Here is a 20,137-nt window from a genome sequence, read left to right as displayed (position 1 = left end):
TTGTATCTTGTATCTCTTTTTCTTATTTATAATCAGACCGAGGAGACTCGATACGAATAACTCCACAGGTCACGCTCGACCGCGACCGACTCTCCGCTCCGGTTTCCCTCTCATTGTGTGTCCCGCGCTTATTCCCCTACTCGCCGAGCGACCTCCTCGCGGTCTACTCTTTATCTTCCCTGAACGTCTATGTTGGCGCGATGCGATGCGTGCGTAGGCCGTGTGACCGGAAGCCTCCGTCACGGCTCGTCGAGCCACCGTTTCGTGGACTTCGTCGTGGAAGAAAACGATATATACGCTCGCATGTGAATCGTTCGTCCAAGTGGCGTGCCGTGTGCCGTCCCGCGGCTAGATCAGACATGAAAAGTCGGATAGAAAACGTACGTTGAAAAATCCAGGGACTCCGAGAGGCCCCGAGAGATATCTCTGTGAAATATTTAACGCTTAATTTCCAGAACTGTGTAGATATTTGATAATCGCGAGATTGGATTCGATTTAAAAATTATTATTGGCGATAAGAAATGTTACGCGAACAAAAGAAGATGGGAAACGCCGAGCTGGATGTGACTCGCTCGTATCAGCGGATGCGATCGCGTATGGTGTCGCGTCTCCCATCGTATATACGCGAATGATTAAAGCTTCCTTGGCTCTTTGTCACGCATTTCGCATCGCGTCACGATCGTTCTAATTACGCTCTATCGCGCCGGCTCGGTCTCCACAGGATCCAGGTTCTTCGGCCACCCGTGTGCATTAGCGATAGAAACTGCCTGAGATAATCCGAGACTCGATTCGCACGGCCATATGTATCATGCTCTCTCGGCGTGTTCAGCGCCATGGGTACGTTGATATAGTATGCCGCGTGGACTCATTCTATTAGATTTGTGCCCTTAATATTATCATTGTAGTCGGTGTTACGGGAGAGCAGGCGAGATTTATCCCAGGAATGTTTCTCTACGTTAAAATGCGTTTGTAACTGCACATTTGCATAATATCCATACCAGCTATATAATACTCGTTATTGCGCGAACCAGTCCTCCTTGATCGCTAACGACACCGCGAATTACCGATTATCCCTGGCATTCGGTCCGAAGAAGTAAAAGTCCAACGATCGATAACCCATTAAATTTTAGCGTACCTAATTGCGCGACGGGATCGAATGGTTCCGACCTACATTCGAGATGATCGCGATCCTCGTCGCGTTGAGCGCAGCCTTAGAGATAATTTGCAATCGTGTCGGCGCGCCGGCATATTTCGGATTAACGCCCTAATAACGGATGATATCTCGGCCCAATGGGATACCGTCCGCGCAAACTTAGACGTACCTACTTGAGGAAGTTTGAAGGGTCGTAAGAGGATATACCGGCCTTGGCGAACCGGCTGGCACGCCGCCGCCGTCGCCGTCGTCGTCGTCGTCGTCGTCGTCGTCGTCGTCGCCGTCGCCGTCGCCGTTGCCGCCACCGCCGCCGCTACAACAGATATAAACGTATCGCATGGGGATTTGGCATGGTAGAAGCTTGGTGGGTGGCGTGTAGGTGAACGCGTACGCGAGCCATATTAGTGGGCGATCCTGGTGCGGGCGACGTGGCGTTACGGTTAGGAGCCACAAATTTGGTCGGTACTTCGGCAGCTTATTAACTCCGGGGCCCGCCCGAGTGGGAATATACTTAAGGCGAATTTACGTGTTACGCTTCCGCCGGCCATATCGTGGACAAACTGTATTGAAAGAGGCAAAGGAATATGTCGAGCAATTCGCAAAAAGTGGATTGTATAAATTAGATGTGTACGATTTTTCGATTTGTACAATGTTGAGTATAATTCTTGATGATTGTTTTTTATGACAAACGATTAAAATGTTGCTTTCTTTTTCTTGGATTATTATTTGAACAATTATATTCAGAATCATAGAGAATTTCTAAAAGAAATTAAAAGTATACGAGCATAAAGATTTTGTAAGTATATATATACAAACAGAAATTCAAGTATGTAGCTTGTGTGAAATAATTTATAATTATATCATAGTATAAATTAGTTTGTGGACAATTAATTATTTCCGATCTAACCAAAACCGCATTCGATGATAATTATGAATAATCGCTTGATGTGATTAGTGTAAATTTGTTTTTATTTGCATCCTAACTGACAACTGTCGCGACGTGCACTTTCGTCGGAATTGTAGACCCTCGAAACAACGGCGGTATTACGCCGGTATTACGCGGGGTTGTCGGCACCATAAAAGCCGTTTCCACGCTCCGCGCGATCTCAAGACCTATAAGCAAGATCGATCGATATACGTCCAGAATACCTCCACGGTCGTGGAATCGATTCCTTCTGCAACACGCGCGATCGGGTCAGTGGCCGTTTCTCTAGAAGGCTACGTTCTAACCGGACGCTGCTACGCCGGGCGATCCCCGAAATATTCTTTCGAAAGAAAGTATCTCGAAGATCTTCCCACGTTTTCAGCATATATATGGAAGCGCGTCTTTATGTCGTAAGCGACGTTGCATGGATATTTCAGCCAAATTTCATCGGATAAAATCATAAACCTGAGCAGCATATTTTTCTCTATAGAGAAAGCATCTATTTGTAGAATACTAGTCTTTGGATAAAAATAAAATAATTTTATAAATTAGAATCATACATATTTATTAAACAGCGAATGTCTGAGCACAGGGAAGAAAAAGATCGAAATTTCACCGTAATTTTGTTTACAACAAAAACCTTAGTGTATTAAAACTATTACATAATACAATGTTTTATAACATTATTAAATCTCATAAAATTGTCAATCGACAGTTTATTTCGATCGCGAGAATGTCACTCTCGCAGAATGCAGGCAAGTATAGGACAAGTCGCTTGTAAGCGTCCGGCAATATGAGGAATTCGTTCGGGCAGCGTTCGCCATCCAAGCGTCGATCGAGGGATCAATTAACACCCTTTTAATCGAGCGGAGCCGTGATGCCGGCGAATGTGGCACAACAAGGGCGGTCGGCCCCTCGCACAATGGTTCCTCTCGTCTCTATGGGCGTCGCGACTTTAGAACAATGGGTCCCAATATCACGCTCGGTGAGTTGCTCGGTCTTACTCACTCTCGGTTCCTCCACTTTCTTCCCCACCATCCCCCCCCTCTCTCTCTCTCTCTCTCTCGATTTGCCTCTTCCTTCGTCTAGACAAAACATCTAGCCTAACCTAGCGCAACTTCGACGAGAAAGGACGATGATGGTGATGACGACGGAGCCGTCGACTCGTTCCAGGCACGTCCTCGATTGGCGCGTTGACGGTCAACGTGCTCGCCGCTCTTTCGCTCCACCAGACGGTGGCGGATTTAAAACTTCAGAAACGACACATTTAGGCACCCCATAGTGCAGTCTTTCCAGTCACGAAAACACTTTGCACCCTATTATACTACATATTAATAATTATAAATTTAAGGCACGAGCCGTTATTTACAGCACTCCTCCTAATGCCTCATAATTTCTTATTATTTATTGAAAAACTTACAAAATCGTAAAGAATTCTTCTATTTTAATTTAATCCGCTCTACTTGCCCACGAAAGTTGGTCCGATAATTACTAGACACCCTGCATATATCGAGTAATATTACTCTTGTATCAATTTTAATTTCAAATAACGAATAAAGATACATGATATCCTGAAACTATCTACAATTATAATTATAAGTATAATTTTTAATGCATGTGTTCTAAAGATTAATAGACTGTATAGAAAATTTTTTTATGTAAATCAGAATAACATTTTTGAGTTACAAATAATCGAAGTAACCAATAGGTATCATATAGAATTTGTGCATTCAGATGAATGATTGCAATTAATTAATTTTTGCATTTCAGATATTGATTTTTACTTTATTTAGCTGTTTTTATTTTCTACTTTCTTTTACGTGCAGATATTACGTATATTAAACAACCAACTGATAATGATTAAATTCTGTTATCAGTAATTAACTTGTCAATAGTTAATAGCTATAATCTATGCAAAAAGAATTAAATAATTTATGTGTAAAAATTGTAGATCATTAATCTCTATAATATTAAAGTTCTTTTATATGTTATTAAGGTATTATATATTAATTTTGCAACATTAAATTGCATATTGATATAATTTTCCTTTAATATTAAATGTTTTATATGCTATTTTGAAGTATTATGCAATAATTGTATAACGTTCTGTGTTAGTTTTCAATTTTTATTTTTATCTCTTTATTACAAATGCAAATGATTGTTTAACATAAAATCATAAATAAATTAATAGTAAATATGATAAATTAAAATTTATTCAAGTTTCTTTTCCGGGTATTGTACAACTTTGACGTAACACCGTGATAAATCGATATAGTTAACTCCATGATAAAAATGTAGTAATTATAAATAGTAGATCACTGTTTCATGAGCCATTTACACTGCTCTACGTGGTAACAAGTTTTCGTAATCATTAACAATCAATTTCGAACCATTAGGTTAGTAATCCTGGAAAGAACTGGGCGAAACGAAGAAACGTGTTAAACTTCCCGTCTTTGCCTCTTCGCCGAGCTTCGAAGTGGCACCTCGAACAATTCTCCAATAACAGTAACTACGTGTGTTACTTCAGCAACGAAATTCAGCAAGACGATTACGGTTCACGGACCGCAACCCTTCTCGAGGAATTGTTTCGAACGACGCGGATACTTGATTTAGAGAGACTTCCAAAACACGATCCCACTCGATTCATCCTGCCCGGGAAAGGCTGGGCGGATGGCTACCGACAAAGCCAAATCCGATATCTGGCAACAACACCGGTATCGTCGGCCGTACGTTCGAATGAGACAGTATCGGAGCCGTAGTAAACTACAAAGCGAGAAAATCGCGTCTCGCGCGCGCGCGCGCGAGAGAGAGAGAGAGTAGCACGCAGAAAAGAAACCCGCCTCCTCTTATCTCCTTATTCTCTTAGCTCAGTAATCGCCTGCGCCTTCCTTTCTCTCATTCACGCGCGATAAGACCGAAGTAAGACGAGAGAACTCGGCGCTCGAGAAAATACAAGTTTATCGCCACATCTTTTAATTTTGCTGCACCCAAATTATATCTAAACATTGAAGGAATACACGAATGTCTGTTGTTCATGCTCTACTTTTACTTATGCAATTGCTCATGCATACACATTTTGGAGTAAAATGTAATTTTGTTGATCAAAGAACGCCATTTATTCGCGTCTTATCGTGGCGAATCACCGTAGATTTAAATCGTTCGCGTTCGACTTGACATATCCCAACAAGACCGTTCGCAATTAGTCCCCCCATATTGCTTAACCCCGTTCGGGTGGAAAATTATACGAGTTTCCGAGTGCCGCGCGATTTAACGACTTGACTATAATTTCGGATCGTTTGCGGTGCGCCGCGAGCTCAGAATAAGAGCACACGTTCGCACGTGGGTAAGCAAGATATGTCCATGTGCGACTATGCGGGATACCATGCACCCCCGTAATGCCGTGAGTCCTCCCTTTCCCATCACGAATTCGAGAGAAACTTCGGGGCGCGCGAGTATATGGCATCGATTATCGCCGACCGTTACGCTCGACGGGGAAATCGCGAGACGGAACGGGCAGTTTGACAAACGGAAGTCAACCGCGGGACACCAACGGGATAAATCTTCATTCCTGTTTGCGACCGAGGCCACGCAAAACAAGGCGCGCGCGCATACGACAAAACATCCCGGCGGTAAAGAGAGCATGGACACGAGCAGCGATGTTTCACCAGGGGATAGTTGGAAGAAAAAAGCGGAAAGAAAGGGCAGGCAAGGGAGAACTAGATCGATAAATGGATAGCTGGCTGGAATTACTTGTTTCGTCTTGGGATCAAGAAACCAGCTAGCGTATATAAGAGCTCATGTTCTTCCTCTCCGATCGTAAATACGTTCCACTTTGATCTGTCTAGGATCTAGGCCGAGGACATTTGGAGTTTCAACGAAAAAGAGCGCGGCTCTCTTCTAAGCTATTTAGAAGTTATCCCCTAAGCTCAAATCTTACTAAAGCTCAGAATTTTTGTATAATATTCTAAAAACATATTAAAACATATCTTTACGTAAAAAGATGCAATCATTTTAAACGCAAGAAATATACATATGTACCTATTCGGAAACCGAAAGATGTACAATGTGAACAATTTTTTACGAAAATTCAGATTGTTGCATCGCTTTTCGTCGCAGTGAATCTTCTTTACGACGAAGACAGACAGAAAATGAGACAATGGAAAGAGGATACACACATAGTCACACGTACACACAAAAATCGAGAATCGCTATTTCTTTTACGAGCGCAGTGAGACGTCGCGCGAACGGAAACTCTAGTGGGAGAACCCTCACCCAGCTCAGCGACTAATTTAAAAGCCATAATGAGCTTTCGTGGTGTACGCCACATTCGCCCCGTACCATTCAATCTATAACTACCACGATAAACAAACCTCGTAAACTTGTATAATGTCACGCTCATTTCCGATGTACAACGATTCCTTCGACTTTGACCTTCTCGTTTCCTTTTTTTAAATACTATTTCACATCTCTTCAAACATTTTTTTTTACAAAATTGAGAAAAATTAGACCATGCTAGCACATAAATTGCTAAAATTTGCCGATTAGTTTGTGTGGATTTTTCCATAAATCTGTTAGTTTTCCTAGAATTACCAACTTTCCAAGAAAATGCAAATCTTGCAGTTTTACTCAACAAAATCGAGGAGCTTTATACGCATCTGATACCTTCAGAAAACGACTGTTATCAAGAATTACATAACGTGTTATCTAGCGCTGTCGCAGCATAAGTTCTTAAAAATATATTTACCATTATCCATATAATTATGTAAATAAAATAAATATAACACAAGAATAGACCTCTTGTTAGTTGATCGATCAATGATTTAATTCGAGTGAAATGAGCGGTAAAAAAAAATATCGCTATATTTCTTTCTCGATAGAAAAGTATTTCGATACGATGCCGTGACTCTCCTTGATAGCTCGGGGAACCGGAACTAAAGCGAGAAAATCCGATTTGACGACGAGTCAAAGCGAATGTTTCTATCAAGAGGCAAAATGGTTGATGATTAATGGTATTTTGCGAAATCAGCCAATGAAATTTCGATCCTCTCGAGCCCGCAAACTGGCCATAATTCTTTCCAATCCATAGATCTTCCAGAATTTTAGCTACCAATGTCGCGGAGACCTCTCTTTACCCTTTCTCGCTAGCTAAGCAATGTCGTAGCGATTTATAGCGAATCTTCAAAGCGCTTTTGATCTTATGATCCATCTTAGGGAAGTAAGTATATAAAAAACAAAAAGGATTAAAAATAAAACTACTCGCAGATGATAGAGAGGATCGAGGAGCATGAATTTATTATATCTATATTTTTTAAGAGATTTTAAGAGAAAGAGAGAGAGAGAGAGAGAGAGAGAGAGAGAGAGAGAGAGAGTCTGGATATAAAAAATCAAATAATATCGATGGTCTCAATTCGAAAGGCTATAGGGGAGACCGGAGCTCGTTGGCACAAGAGGCAAGTTGGCAATGCGTTCCGTTTATGTATTTATAGCGAAAAAAACAATGGAAAAGTTATCACAAAATATTTCTTATATGACATAGGTACTTTTCACAAAGTTTCATTTTAATCAGACAAGTATTACAATAGAAAAAGAGAAAAGTCTGATTCAAGAGGTGACAAGTAAATTTTCGAGCGTTTCAAAATATCGTATTAATGCGTTCTTCAGCTTGAGAAGTAAATCAAAGTGACGTATCATTAGTTAAAAGAAAAGTTTCTGTTACTATACGACATGTTATTTTGACTAACAATAGTAATTTATTGTAATAAAACGACTGAAATAAAACGTATGTAGGGATGGGGTATGTTGGCTCATATCGAGACACGCTTAGCTTGACTTGTTGTTGCCGTGCGCGTGAGACTGTTTGAGCATGTGATTTACTATCTACAATGCTGATAGAAGCTAAATATATATTTATATTAATATTTTTATATGATGAAGAAAGCTACATCTAAAATAGTTCACAATTATTTTTCTGCAACAACGTTTTGATATTCGATCATTACAAAATAACTTTAAAAGATACAATCTTTATCAAGAAGTACGTATGTGTTACCCGTTTTGTGTTTCTATTACGTATTCATTAATTTAACGTGGACTTTTGTCGCATAGCCAATTACCCTACTATCGGGGAAAGTTGGCCACAATGCAACATGTTCATATTTCATTTATTACAAAGAAACTATACGGTATACAGGAGCGTTCCTAGCATGAAAATGTAAAGAAAGGTTCTCTCTATCATATTAGTACTCTGTTTAATCATGATAATTAGTTGTATAAGAACTTAAATGCCGAAATTGTAAAAACGGTGCCAACGAACCCCGGTCTCCCCTAAAGTCAACTTTTAAGTAAAATGGTAGTAATTCTATGGAAAATATGAAAGTCGTATTTTAGCTTACGACAGTCTTCGAACTTTAATCGCTATTTACGGATACGCCTATTTCTTGCACGAAGAAAAGCAAGCGCAAGAAATATCGAGACCGGAAACGACGAAGTAGCGAACCAGTCGGTGAATAACGGATAAAAAAAGTCGACAGATTGTGGGTGGCCGATAAAGATCGTCTGAGAAGTGGGCCGCGAGCTTTATTGAAAAGCTGCCTAAGAGACTCCGAACTTCTTATCTCCTTGTCTTATCATCCGGCAGACTTTACTTCGACTTTACTCGAGTTTATCGTTTCCCCTCGAACAGAACAGAACAAATTAACGATATTAATAAATCTGGACCTTTTTGTACTTTTTTTTCATACCAATAAAAAAATATTTATAATCTCGAAATTATGCTGAAAAATGTAACGCTTGTACTGTAACAATCGTGAATAACGTGGAAGCAACGTAAAACAAATACTTGCAATGTTGTCGCAGATATAATTATCGTTGCACTCACGTTCCCATCCACTCTCAATCTACCCTGTCGGCTCCTACCGTCTTCTAGTCTAGTCCCCCTTTAGGGATTTCTTCAATTGAGTCGAGCATCTGCCGGCGGCAGAGACTCGAGAGAGTTAAATTAGAAGAAACAAGAAAAAAAAGAGAGTGGCAAGCGCAGAGACGACGTGATTTCGTAGTTCCAAGTGCGACTTCGTTGAGAACCGACAAATCGCTTCTTGGATTTCCTCTCTTTACCTTCGACTCTTGTTCCCGCCGCGTTTCCGCATTCACCCTGTCGATTCCTGAATCGCGGGAGCTTTCAATAGGTCGCGATTTTTCGCGGGTGTTACCGCGAACGCAATTGACTTCCACGGCACGAAATCCGCGAGAAACCGCAAGAGAATCGCGCGGTTCATCGACCCGCGCTGTCAGATATTACCGAGTTGGATTTTCGTTTGTTCCCGATCTCGCTCGCGACGCGGGAGAGTTTGGCGCACTCGACAAAGAGCAAACATACGGCCTAGAGCGTGCGATCCCCGGGCGAATGTTGACCCGGAGAGAGACAAAGAGAGAAAGAGAAAGAGAGATCGAGAGATCGAGAGAGCGAGAAAGGAGCGAGCGAAAGAGACTTACTCGAGTTCATCGCAACCCCGTTTCGTTTCGGCCTCCGGCCCTTCCGCAGCCCCCGCACATCCGGCCCCATTCGCGGAAGCAACGCCGACTAAGCGAGACATCCACTGATTCGGAAACTGTAATCCCTTTTGTGTTCCCGACAACAACGACGGCGAGACGAAACAGCGCGCATGTCCGGGACACCGCGACGGTTTTCTCCTGCTTTGTTCCTATAGGGAATCCTAGGGTGGCCCTCTCGTCCGACGACGCGACGCAACGCGACGAGGAGGGTGGTCCTACGCGCGCGGAGCAAAGTCTCGCGAGTCCCTCGTCGCCAGGAAGAAGGCTCGAGTTCGCTCATAAAAACAATGTAAAAACCCCTACTGCGAACGCGATTGTCGTAAAGTCGAGTGACGACAGATCGTTCACTCGTAAGTGCAGTTCTGTCCAATGACAGCCTTTCTTTTCGCCTGACTGAGGAACGTTAGAAATGGCGATGAGATTAAGTGACAAAATGCCAAAATCGCTTAACGTCCCGAGTTTTCCGAACGACATATTTTCACGTGAGATCACACGTTGCTATTCCACCGCTCAAATCAAATTTTGCATCTCTAATCACGAGATATCATTATTGCATGTGGCGTAATATCTAAATTTGCGAAAATTCTAAAAATCAAAAATTTATCTGATACAATTCCAAAGCAACGATACGTTTTACATTTGTGATAAGATTATTCTATTATTAAATAGACTACAATATATTCTATTACGCGCGCGACGATTGGGAAACATCTCGATTGCTATTGCGAATTACGCGTATATTAATTATACATTGCATTTATATTAAGCTTTGAGTGGGCACGTTCGTGTACATCACACATCAACGTTAGCTTCCATTTTACGGTAGCGGCGTCACTAATTAATCGAAAATCACAACGGTGATTACGTATGACGACAAGTGAAACGAGGTTTTGCTATTAAATTGATGCTTTATTGAAATTCGCGAATTATGCGACCTATGTAAATTCATATTGTGTTGTATTAAATCGCTACTGCTTGTGAGTTAATATGTAAATTTCGCAGAATTACATGCTTTTAACTTATTTTGTTTTATTTATATGCAAGAATCGTATATAACCCACTTTCAAAACGGATTAACTGCCATCTCTTCGATATATTGGTACCGTATAATAATTAAAATAACCGATATTTTTTAAACGTAATAATCTGTAATTAATACAGACTGAGTATTGAGTATACAAACTTTTCCTTATCTAAATGTATTAATTAACGTGACGTTATCGATTGCACTGTGTTATCCAAAACGCACTCTGTAGAAATTGTAATAACAGTTTCTTACTAGAGAAATAAATATATGTTTAATAAATCAATTTTAGAAATCGGGAATTCGTGAAATATGCGAAATATGCGAAAGTCTGTGCAAATTAAGATAACAGAGAAATATAGTTCAACTATAATATTGTTGAAAATAACGATCCGGAAACGATAAAATCAAGCAAACTATATATATAACACGGTGGAATGTTGTAGCAGATTGCTATTTCTATAGTCATATTATAACAAAATTTTAGTTTGGCTTGAAAAGAGTAATGGATCGTTATCATTGTCGCAGCACGAATAGCGAAATGTTTTTATCGATACAGCTTTTGCGGGCAAATGTAAGTGCAATTTTCAAGTGTTTAGAAATATTTTCGTAGCGAAACATCATGAAATCACATCTGCAAAATGCATCGAGTTGTACAGGATGTTCCGGTTTCACCTCGTATAAATGTCATACGTGTGTACTTTTCAATTTTTACATTTTTACATTTTTAACATTTTATGGAGAGCTAAGAATACAAATAATGATCAATAATGAATGAGATAATCTTTCTAGTTGTATATTCGCAATACCGATGAAGCAAATATCCTCCATAAAATATTGTTTTTTCGTAGCACGAGTAACCGGATTATTATCGGAGAGAATTATTTACATTCGTTCACCCAGAGAATGGGTATTTTTGGACTGTATACCATTATTTTGCAAAATTCATGCATTTGATATTTTTTATCAATTTTAAATTAAGAAAAATATAAGCAAAAATCTAAGAATTTCAGACGTAAACATTTAGAAAAAAAATTTAAGAATTATAGGTATTTTTCTACTCCTAGAGAGTTCAAAATTTAAGATAATTTTAGCAGGTTCTTTGAATACTCACGTAAAATTTTGCATATATGTGTGTGTGTGCATATTTTTTGCACAACGAAGTAGTTAAACCGATTAGAATCTGTGCAAATCTATACGTAAAAAAATTATACATACATCTGGTACGTTCGCACTGCGAACAACTATAGATTGCTATCACTATTGATTTCACACCGACGACCGTTCTATCTAATAAAAAAATATATAAAAACTGAAATTAAAGAGATAAGTTACAGTTAAAATTGAAATGTGTATATTCAAGCACAGTTCTCATTTGCTCTTGTTCAATATACATTACGTGCTAAACGTAAACGATTTTTATATCTTGTTATTATACATAATTGCAAACTTCTGATATTTTCAACGTCAAGTTTTATCGTTATTGATTGTTGATAATTCATCCACAACTTGATACAATTTGTTTGTTTTTCTCCCGCCTTTTTTCTTCACATCCTTGAAAAAAGTTAAATAACTTGCGTAATTAGATTATTAAAATATTATAAAAAATATAACTCTAATTATTCTTTTAAACACTTGCAAATCTGTAAGATGAGGTAAAAATGTTCGAGTCCATTTATATCCATACGATTAGATATAGGACTGCTTGTCACGATCGCCGATGAGTTGAGATCGGTCGTGAAGTTACGCGTCATGCTATGTAGCTACGCGAGAAACGAGATAGTCATGTCCTTTTCCGGGATGTCGCACTGGCACTGCTATAATTCCCATCCGCGACGAGGAGCCGACGACTATACGGGAGAACGGTGGCGAAATAACCTTCGTGCGTTCTCACGCGAGGAGCAGTATGCGCGTCTATTAGCCTTGCGCACGGCACGCTCGTGTATTATACAGCACCGACACTCTTGGGACGGGGCGTAAGGAACGCGGAGAGTACGCAGAGATGCGTAATCCCAGACCTCCGAGCGCAACCCTGTGATTCATACGTATTACGGGCAAGCACCGGGTAACCCGTCACCCGTCCTGATATATGCACGTACACGCGTTTAACCGTGTATTTGTACGCGTGTATGCCAAAAGAGAAGGAGAGTAAGAGAAAAGGAAGGGAGGGAGACCGGATGTGCGATTGTAATAACGTGCATGACAAAGACGCACCGGTCGTAAGAAGAGTGGCGAAAGATCCAACTAAGGTAGAAGGTGAAAGAGTAAAGGTGAACGCACGGAAGTGTGGGAGATGTAGCTAGACGACTCGCCTGGACATCTCTCTGAAGATGGAATTTGCAATCCAGAAAGTGTCACTGCAACGCGAAAACGATATCGCTTTCGATGTTATATTTACAGTGCATTGATGCGTTTCCATTCCTCTCATCGTTAAATCTGTGTCAGTCTCGTAGCAATATTGTGAAAATTCCCAGATACATCTGTCAATTTTGTCACATCGCGGAATAAATTAAACTGATTGTGAGCTTAAGATTAAAATATAAAAGTCGATTGATCGAATAATAGAGAAGATTTTTGATATCTGAAATAAAAGACAGTGAAGTAGATTAAAGTTGAAAAGACATTAAATATTGCAAACTAGACAAATGTTGCAAGTCCGAAGAATTTATATAGAATTTATACTCGGATAAATCAATACAAGATAATAAAAATTAATTCAAAATTCATCTCTATTATATCATTGTTCCAGATCCTGTTAATGTAATAGAATATTGTTAATTTAAAAAAAGTTTTTCTCGCTTTTCTCGTGTAATTTTAATCTATGTTTTATTTAAATGATTATCAGGACGGTTTTATATAAGTTAACCTAACTCATTTGATTTTCCATTAATACATTACGATTGTTCACCACGTCGATCTTTTATGTAATTATATCGGACTTTAATTTTAAGCAAGCTGAAAAAGAATCCTATCTTGAATAGAAAAAAGAGTTCCATATAGAATAAGGTAAAAATGAAAATTAGAAATACTCGTACATGCTATGCATTCATAAGCAATTAAAAAAACGAGACATTATATATATCCTATTATAGTTATATTCTTTTCAAAAACCTATGTTATTATATTCTTTATTGTAGTCAGACTCTTTTTTGAATAAATTTCGTTCCTTTCTCTTCAGCGATGTTGGGAAATGATGATTAAATAAAGGACGGGCAAGAAACCACGTGCAATTATGCGTCACGCGCAACACAATTTCGAAAACTCGGGGCGTACCACGTTAATGAATCAGCGGTTGGGTCCGCGCGTTAGTCGCGCTCACAATATGCGAAGGAAGAGTCCGGGCGAACGTTTAACTACCTTCGCTTAGCAGCGACGATGTAACACACGCGAGTCTAATTAGAAAGCGCACTTCTATACCGTGGAGCCGCGTTTCAGCTAACAGCTGCCAGCCACCATATATGTTGTATTTTCGATTCGGCCGTCAAAGATGCAGATTAACGCGTAATGCAAAACGCAAACGCGCGTCAGCGCCGGAGGATACAGATCGCCAGCTTCAGTTTTGCATTTTTAGGTTGCGCCGCGATTCGCATTCGTGACATGCGGATTTAAACGCCAACGCGCAAACAATGGTTGAAAGAACACGGTGACCATAAATAAACGTAACGCGTTTGTGTACAAAGCGATTAATCTTTAACTGAAATAATACTTTTTTGGTGTGTCTTTTATCATAAAATATAACGTGGGTTTTACACAGTTTGGGAAAGTGATAACGTTAGTTGTAAGACGATATTTATTACGGAAAAGAAATATTAAATAAACATGTGAAGAAAATATCTAAAATGACAAATAAAATTAAGAAATAACGTTTTCAGAAATTCCTAAATAGATTGTTTGTAATATGGTTTTCAAAATCATATATATGTTTCAACATATAGATAAACATTTTCGGTTAAGAATTAATGCCGCTTCGGATAACAATTCATTAAACCCAATAAACGTAATTTAGGATTATACGCTTACAATAAAATGAAGAGTTTATTTCTATCGCGATACATTTACCAAACCAGGGATTGAAAATATTACGGTATTGATATACTTGTCGTTATAAACGCTGTAAGATATATATTTACCTGCAACATCGATAATACCGAAAATTACTCCCAACAGAATTATAACGAAATTTCAATCCACGTATTCAAAAACATACACGAAATTCGCACTCGCGTATTTGTGTAACGGGATTACGTTGGAGTAATATCGCTGTCGATGCCTCGCAATAACGCCGAGACTTATTGTACGCGATTCTAATACTATTTTGCGCGATGGACACGGGGCGCGATTGAAAAAAAAAAGCGATGAAAAATGTACGCGGAACAAGTTTAAAGCGCGGAACGCTATCCTATAGTCGATGCAATTTGAGCGCACGCATATTCGAGTGCGGGACTGTTTCTCGCTCCCTTGCCGCCTCTCTCAATTGCCTCGCCGAAATACACGGCGAAAAACGCAATTATTCGTACGTGCGCGGTTATCAACGGCACCTGCGATGCCACGCGTGATTGTAGACGAGAAAATGTTGTTTCGAGCTCGGTAATTCCACGGTATCGTGTAACTGTTACTCAAGGAGCCCTGACAGAAGCTATATATAGTACATACACTGAAATGCTTATATATTATATGTATTATTACTATTATTATATGCAATTTTATATTATACATTAGACAATTAAATTAATTAATTAGTAGGAGTTGGCATAATATTGGAATTATAAGAATAAGAGTTATTAGAATCAGAATAATTAAAAATTAGAAGATTCACTATACGTGCTTATAAAAATATTCTTAAAATAGAAAAAACTGCGACTGTAAGATACATCGCATTGAATGAGAAAATATGGCGCGGAAAAGATATCATTTGTTATCTCTAACATTATATTATATATTATATTATATATATATTATTTAATATTTCTGCAATTCACAAATATATGTATACATATATTAATATTTCTAATACAATTTATTTAAATTGTATCAGTATGTACGTATCACGTAAATACGCTACGTGAAAATCGTTCACCTTGACGTCGCACTTAAAAATTATTTTGCACATCTTCGAAATACGTGTCAGCTCAAAGCATGTTACGAGCTCGACATTCATTCGATATTCATTCTCCTTATTGTTCCGTATTCTTACACGACATACGGAAGAAGCCGACTCGAAAATGAAACAAGAGCTGTAACTGTGGAACGACGCGAAGCAGGTGATCCAACAAGATAATGAAAAAGAAAGCAAAGGGAGAAAGAATGATGGAGAGAAAGAACGAAGAAACGAGCCGGAGAAAGTGCAGAAAAGAAGAACAGAAGGAAGGGACAAAGCATATATAGAGGGAAGCAATTCCGACAGCAATTGTCCGTAAGCCGTGCAAAGATTGCGGACCAATTTCCGCCCCTCCGTGCGTGCGCCAATTTTTTTCTTCTCTTTTTTTCCACTTCTTCGTTCGTTCGGCTTCTCCTGCCACACCAGCCACGATTTCTACAGTAGCCATGGTCTAGTGGCACCTCCGTTCACATTCGATCTGTGCCGAGACGTAGGGAATAATTACAAAATACACAAAGTCTCTCTAGTCTCCTTATAAAACATTGTGCCCCACTTTTCGTCGAGGAAAGCGATTTGATGAAAAGAAAAATTCGACATAATAATAATTCTGTATATAAACTATAATATCTCAGACATTCATAACTAAAAAGTTAATATCCGCGCAATATATATTACATAATCAAAAAATTTGATAGAATCTACATAGATCTATATGTATGTATTATAGAATTAATATCAGGTTTGTATTAGAAATAAGAGATATCAATGATCTATTACATGGATAATCGGAGAAGTGTAATAGGAGTTAGCACGGGGGAAAGTTGGAATAATCTGTCTCTGACATTTCCTCGCGTATTGAATTATCCACTGAACAAATCCAATTTGATTGGAAAGGCTTGTGTATCCGCAGTCACTGAGCACGCTCAGCCGATTCGGTCATCCTGTCTCCGCGTATAACAGCGATATCATCAGGTAAATACGTGCGGAAAGATTTTTGCTCCTGGCATCCAGCCAGGTCGGTTTGCGACCAGAACCCGCACACATAACCGTACAGATGAATCCGTAGGGGAGGGAAGGTACACCGCGGCAAAGTCGGGTAAAAGGAAAAAAGTCGAATAAGAAGGGGGAAAAAAGCTGCAAAAGTCTCCGGTACAGCGACTAGCGCTGGCTTTTGGTAGCTTCGCAAAAGCGTCCGCAACGATGCACGTCTCGCGATAATCAACGAGCGCACATATAATCTACTCGAGCGGCATTTTTTCCGTCGCGAATCCCAACGTTCCCGACAACAACTACTCGTTATGACCCGTAGCTAAATGTTCTTAATCCTGTAATGCTACACATTTTTTATTTCACCTAAAAACTGCACACATGATATGATGGTAATTACCAATTGCGTGTTATGATATTGCTCGTAAAGCGCGGTCTAATTTTGTGCAGGATAAAGTAGAAATATCGTTGTATATATTTTGCATTATCTCGTATTTGTTATTGTATTCTCGTGTAAGGTATTAATTTTAATCGGGATACTTGGTAACACAATATTTATATCGCGATATCATATCATAATATTTCCCAAAAGCCTAATTGGTAATTATAATTCTACACAATTATTATTTCAACAACCTCATGATGCGATTATTATTTATTGAAAAATCCTCTGACGCGTTGTACGATTATTCTGTTTGACTTCAATACAAATTTCCCACGTAGTTCATCATCATTCCGCAATAGATCTCAACACGATAAGATTCGGATCACCCCGGGTTAAGGGATTGCAGGAAAGCTTTCGTTATCGCTCTGAGAGAATTAATCGTTTTAAAACTGCGCGCTACGTGCCGTGAAGCGTAATAAAAGTATCCCGCGAGTTGATACGCGAAAAGCGTAAACTCGCGCGCCCCACGCGCGTCGGATTTTCAGACGGTTTTACCGGCTCGGTAAGGTAAATCGTTCACCTCTGCGCAAGGTTGAACTCGTCGGGAATTTTAGTGCAACCTATGACGAGGTATAACTTTTAGCACCGCTCTGGCTCTGCTCCGGGTATCTACTGGCATGGCACACAGGAGTTTCGCGAGCCGCTATCAAATATACTCCGACAGGGAGGAGACTCTATCCTCTTTTTTTTAATTCGTAAACGCAAAGTGGAGCGAGCGTAACGAACTTTAAATTGGACAATGTGACCTACGATCGACGATATGGCTAAATCTCGTGCGTTTCTTCCGCCTATACCAATTCGCGAAGATTTATAGACGAGCGGAATTATTGATGCGGCATGAGTCGAGCGAGCGAGAGCAAAAAGCAAACGCGATCTGTTCTGTGCGTCATCGAGACGATTAACGTCCTGCGATTTCGATATTCCATTGTGCGCAACTAACCGAGAATTCATTGGTCTGTACCCCCTTTTTTTTCATTCACAAATAAGCGAGTCGTGAAACAGGTATTTATTCATAGCGCAACGGCACAGCTACTGCGGATCATTGGAAGAATACGAGGGATTAAAAATATAACAGCATAGATGGAATTAGCCAAATATTTACTTTAGTAGCAATTATTGCGGAACGGAACGACTTTATTTTACTTCGCGTAGTTTATTTAATCGAGGGGATTAAATATACGGCACACTGAAAAGCTTTTTCCTCGCGAATATCGCGCGATACTGGTAGAATGTCGCGGCCATGTGTGTAACTCGACCTACAAACGAATAACAGAAAAAACAACGAATCCCCACACACCGAGTAAGCGTTACTCTTTCGTTATAAACCGTCCAAGGTGAAGTCTTTATCCGTATGCGCGATAGCGAGCGAAGATGATTTAATGAAAGTGCTTATTACTTTTTAGTCCGCCGTTTACAGGGAAGTAATCCTCTTATAATTCCCGGTAGTTACTTTCGAAAACAATTTCGCATCGCTTTTACCGCGCGACATTGTTCCTCTCTCCGGGTCCGTGTCCAATGCGAAAACCCGGAGGGCTATCAATTTTTTTCGAGAGCCCGTAGCACACTTGGGTCGCGCTGCTCTTTCGGTGCACCGAATTTTGATCCACTTCATGTTTTTTTCAATTATTTCTCGACAGGGACGGTGGCCTCAGTGTCCAGTATCCTCGTTCTCATTTCACCCGCTCTGTTTGAGTCTCGTCCCGCGCATGTCGGAGAACGAAAAAAAGGCCGTCATTGAGGTAGAAGAAGAACGCTTGAAGCCGGACTGTACCGCGCGCGGGGTTTTGATTAAAACTAAACAGCGAATAAAAATTCCTTGCACGGCACGTAACACACGACGCATGACCCAGTAAAACTCTTATTGTTGGTTGCGACGCGCGTAAACGTTACACGCAGGAAACGTCCGGCGTTCCTCCTCCTCGCGGTGCAATTACGAGGCAGAGAGAGAACCGAAGAAAAAGCGGAAGCGGAGCGATTTAATTTGTTTATTCCGCCGTTCGCCTCGCTCCGCTCTTTTGCCCCGTTTCTCCCTTTACTGCCCTCGCGTAGCCGCGCAAGAGTACACTTCTCACTTCTCCCGCATCCAGCCACCGCCTCCGCGTTTATTACGCAAACGAGGAATCTTTCGAGACCGGCCCGACTAATGAAATGCTGTTTCGACTCGCGGTAGCTGATTCTCTTTGCTCGAAAGAGAATGTCGGCCAAAAGGGAGGATGATGAGAGGTTCATTCGCGTATACGCGACGCGCAACAAAAGCTCATAACCGCGTACATGTAGTTACGGTTCTCCTTCCGACTCCGATCCTTACTATCCACCCGACATACCCCGTGCACTGCGCAACATGTACGTATTGACCATTTCACGAAAACAACCTTTGCTGAAAAAAGCTCGAGCACAAAAATATAGAGGAAAAAATGTACGAAGGTCGATTCTACAATCGGATAGCCTATACGATCAGACACGCGTATTCTGAAAAGGAATCGGGAAACCATTCTGTATTTTTTATAACTGAAAACGGCCCCGCGGTCGTAGTATTGCGCGTCTGTGGTTACCTATATACATCGTCTATGATGTATATCGTTTTTACTAAGGCAAATCTTTGAAACTTGTAAAACTTCAGTTATTATTTTAAATTGATACCGACGTGTGAATATTTTGAGAGCCAGTAGCGCCCGCAATATATTTAATTGTAATCTTTTTTTCAACATACACACCCACGTACTCACAATCTCTTTCTTATCTCTCTACAAATAGCATATATAAACAGCGAAAAAAAAGACTATATGAATACCTATATCATGGAGACAATAGAAACAAAAATCTTCCAATGCTTCCCGCGGCTATCCTGAGAAAACCGGTAATGGCGGATGGCGGTTGACAGAAGTGCACGATTTTGTCATTACGAGTCGGAGAAGAAGGGGTCTCCATCCGGACGAGGGCTGCGTTTGGCACGA

General features: G+C 40.1%; 1 protein-coding gene across 3 annotated transcripts in view; it reads right to left on the bottom strand.

Moving 5' to 3' along the window:
• Window positions 1-20,137, bottom strand: part of Ed (hemicentin protein echinoid) — a 225,964-nt gene that overhangs the window by 136,530 nt on the left and 69,297 nt on the right. For 2 of the 3 annotated variants that reach the window (XM_077413064.1, XM_077413062.1), the window contains exon 3: window positions 1,323-1,466. The gene's annotated coding sequence lies outside the window, so the exon portion shown is untranslated. The remainder of the gene's footprint in view (window positions 1-1,322; window positions 1,467-20,137) is intronic. The other variant, XM_077413063.1, reaches the window with a different exon arrangement.

Source organism: Temnothorax americanus, unplaced genomic scaffold (assembly GCF_048541705.1).
Source record: "Temnothorax americanus isolate GAGA-0224 unplaced genomic scaffold, ASM4854170v1 Scaffold32, whole genome shotgun sequence".
Taxonomy (NCBI): Eukaryota; Metazoa; Arthropoda; class Insecta; order Hymenoptera; family Formicidae; genus Temnothorax; species Temnothorax americanus.
Note: the sequence above shows the minus strand (reverse complement) of the source record. Positions and strands in the feature narration are given on the sequence as shown.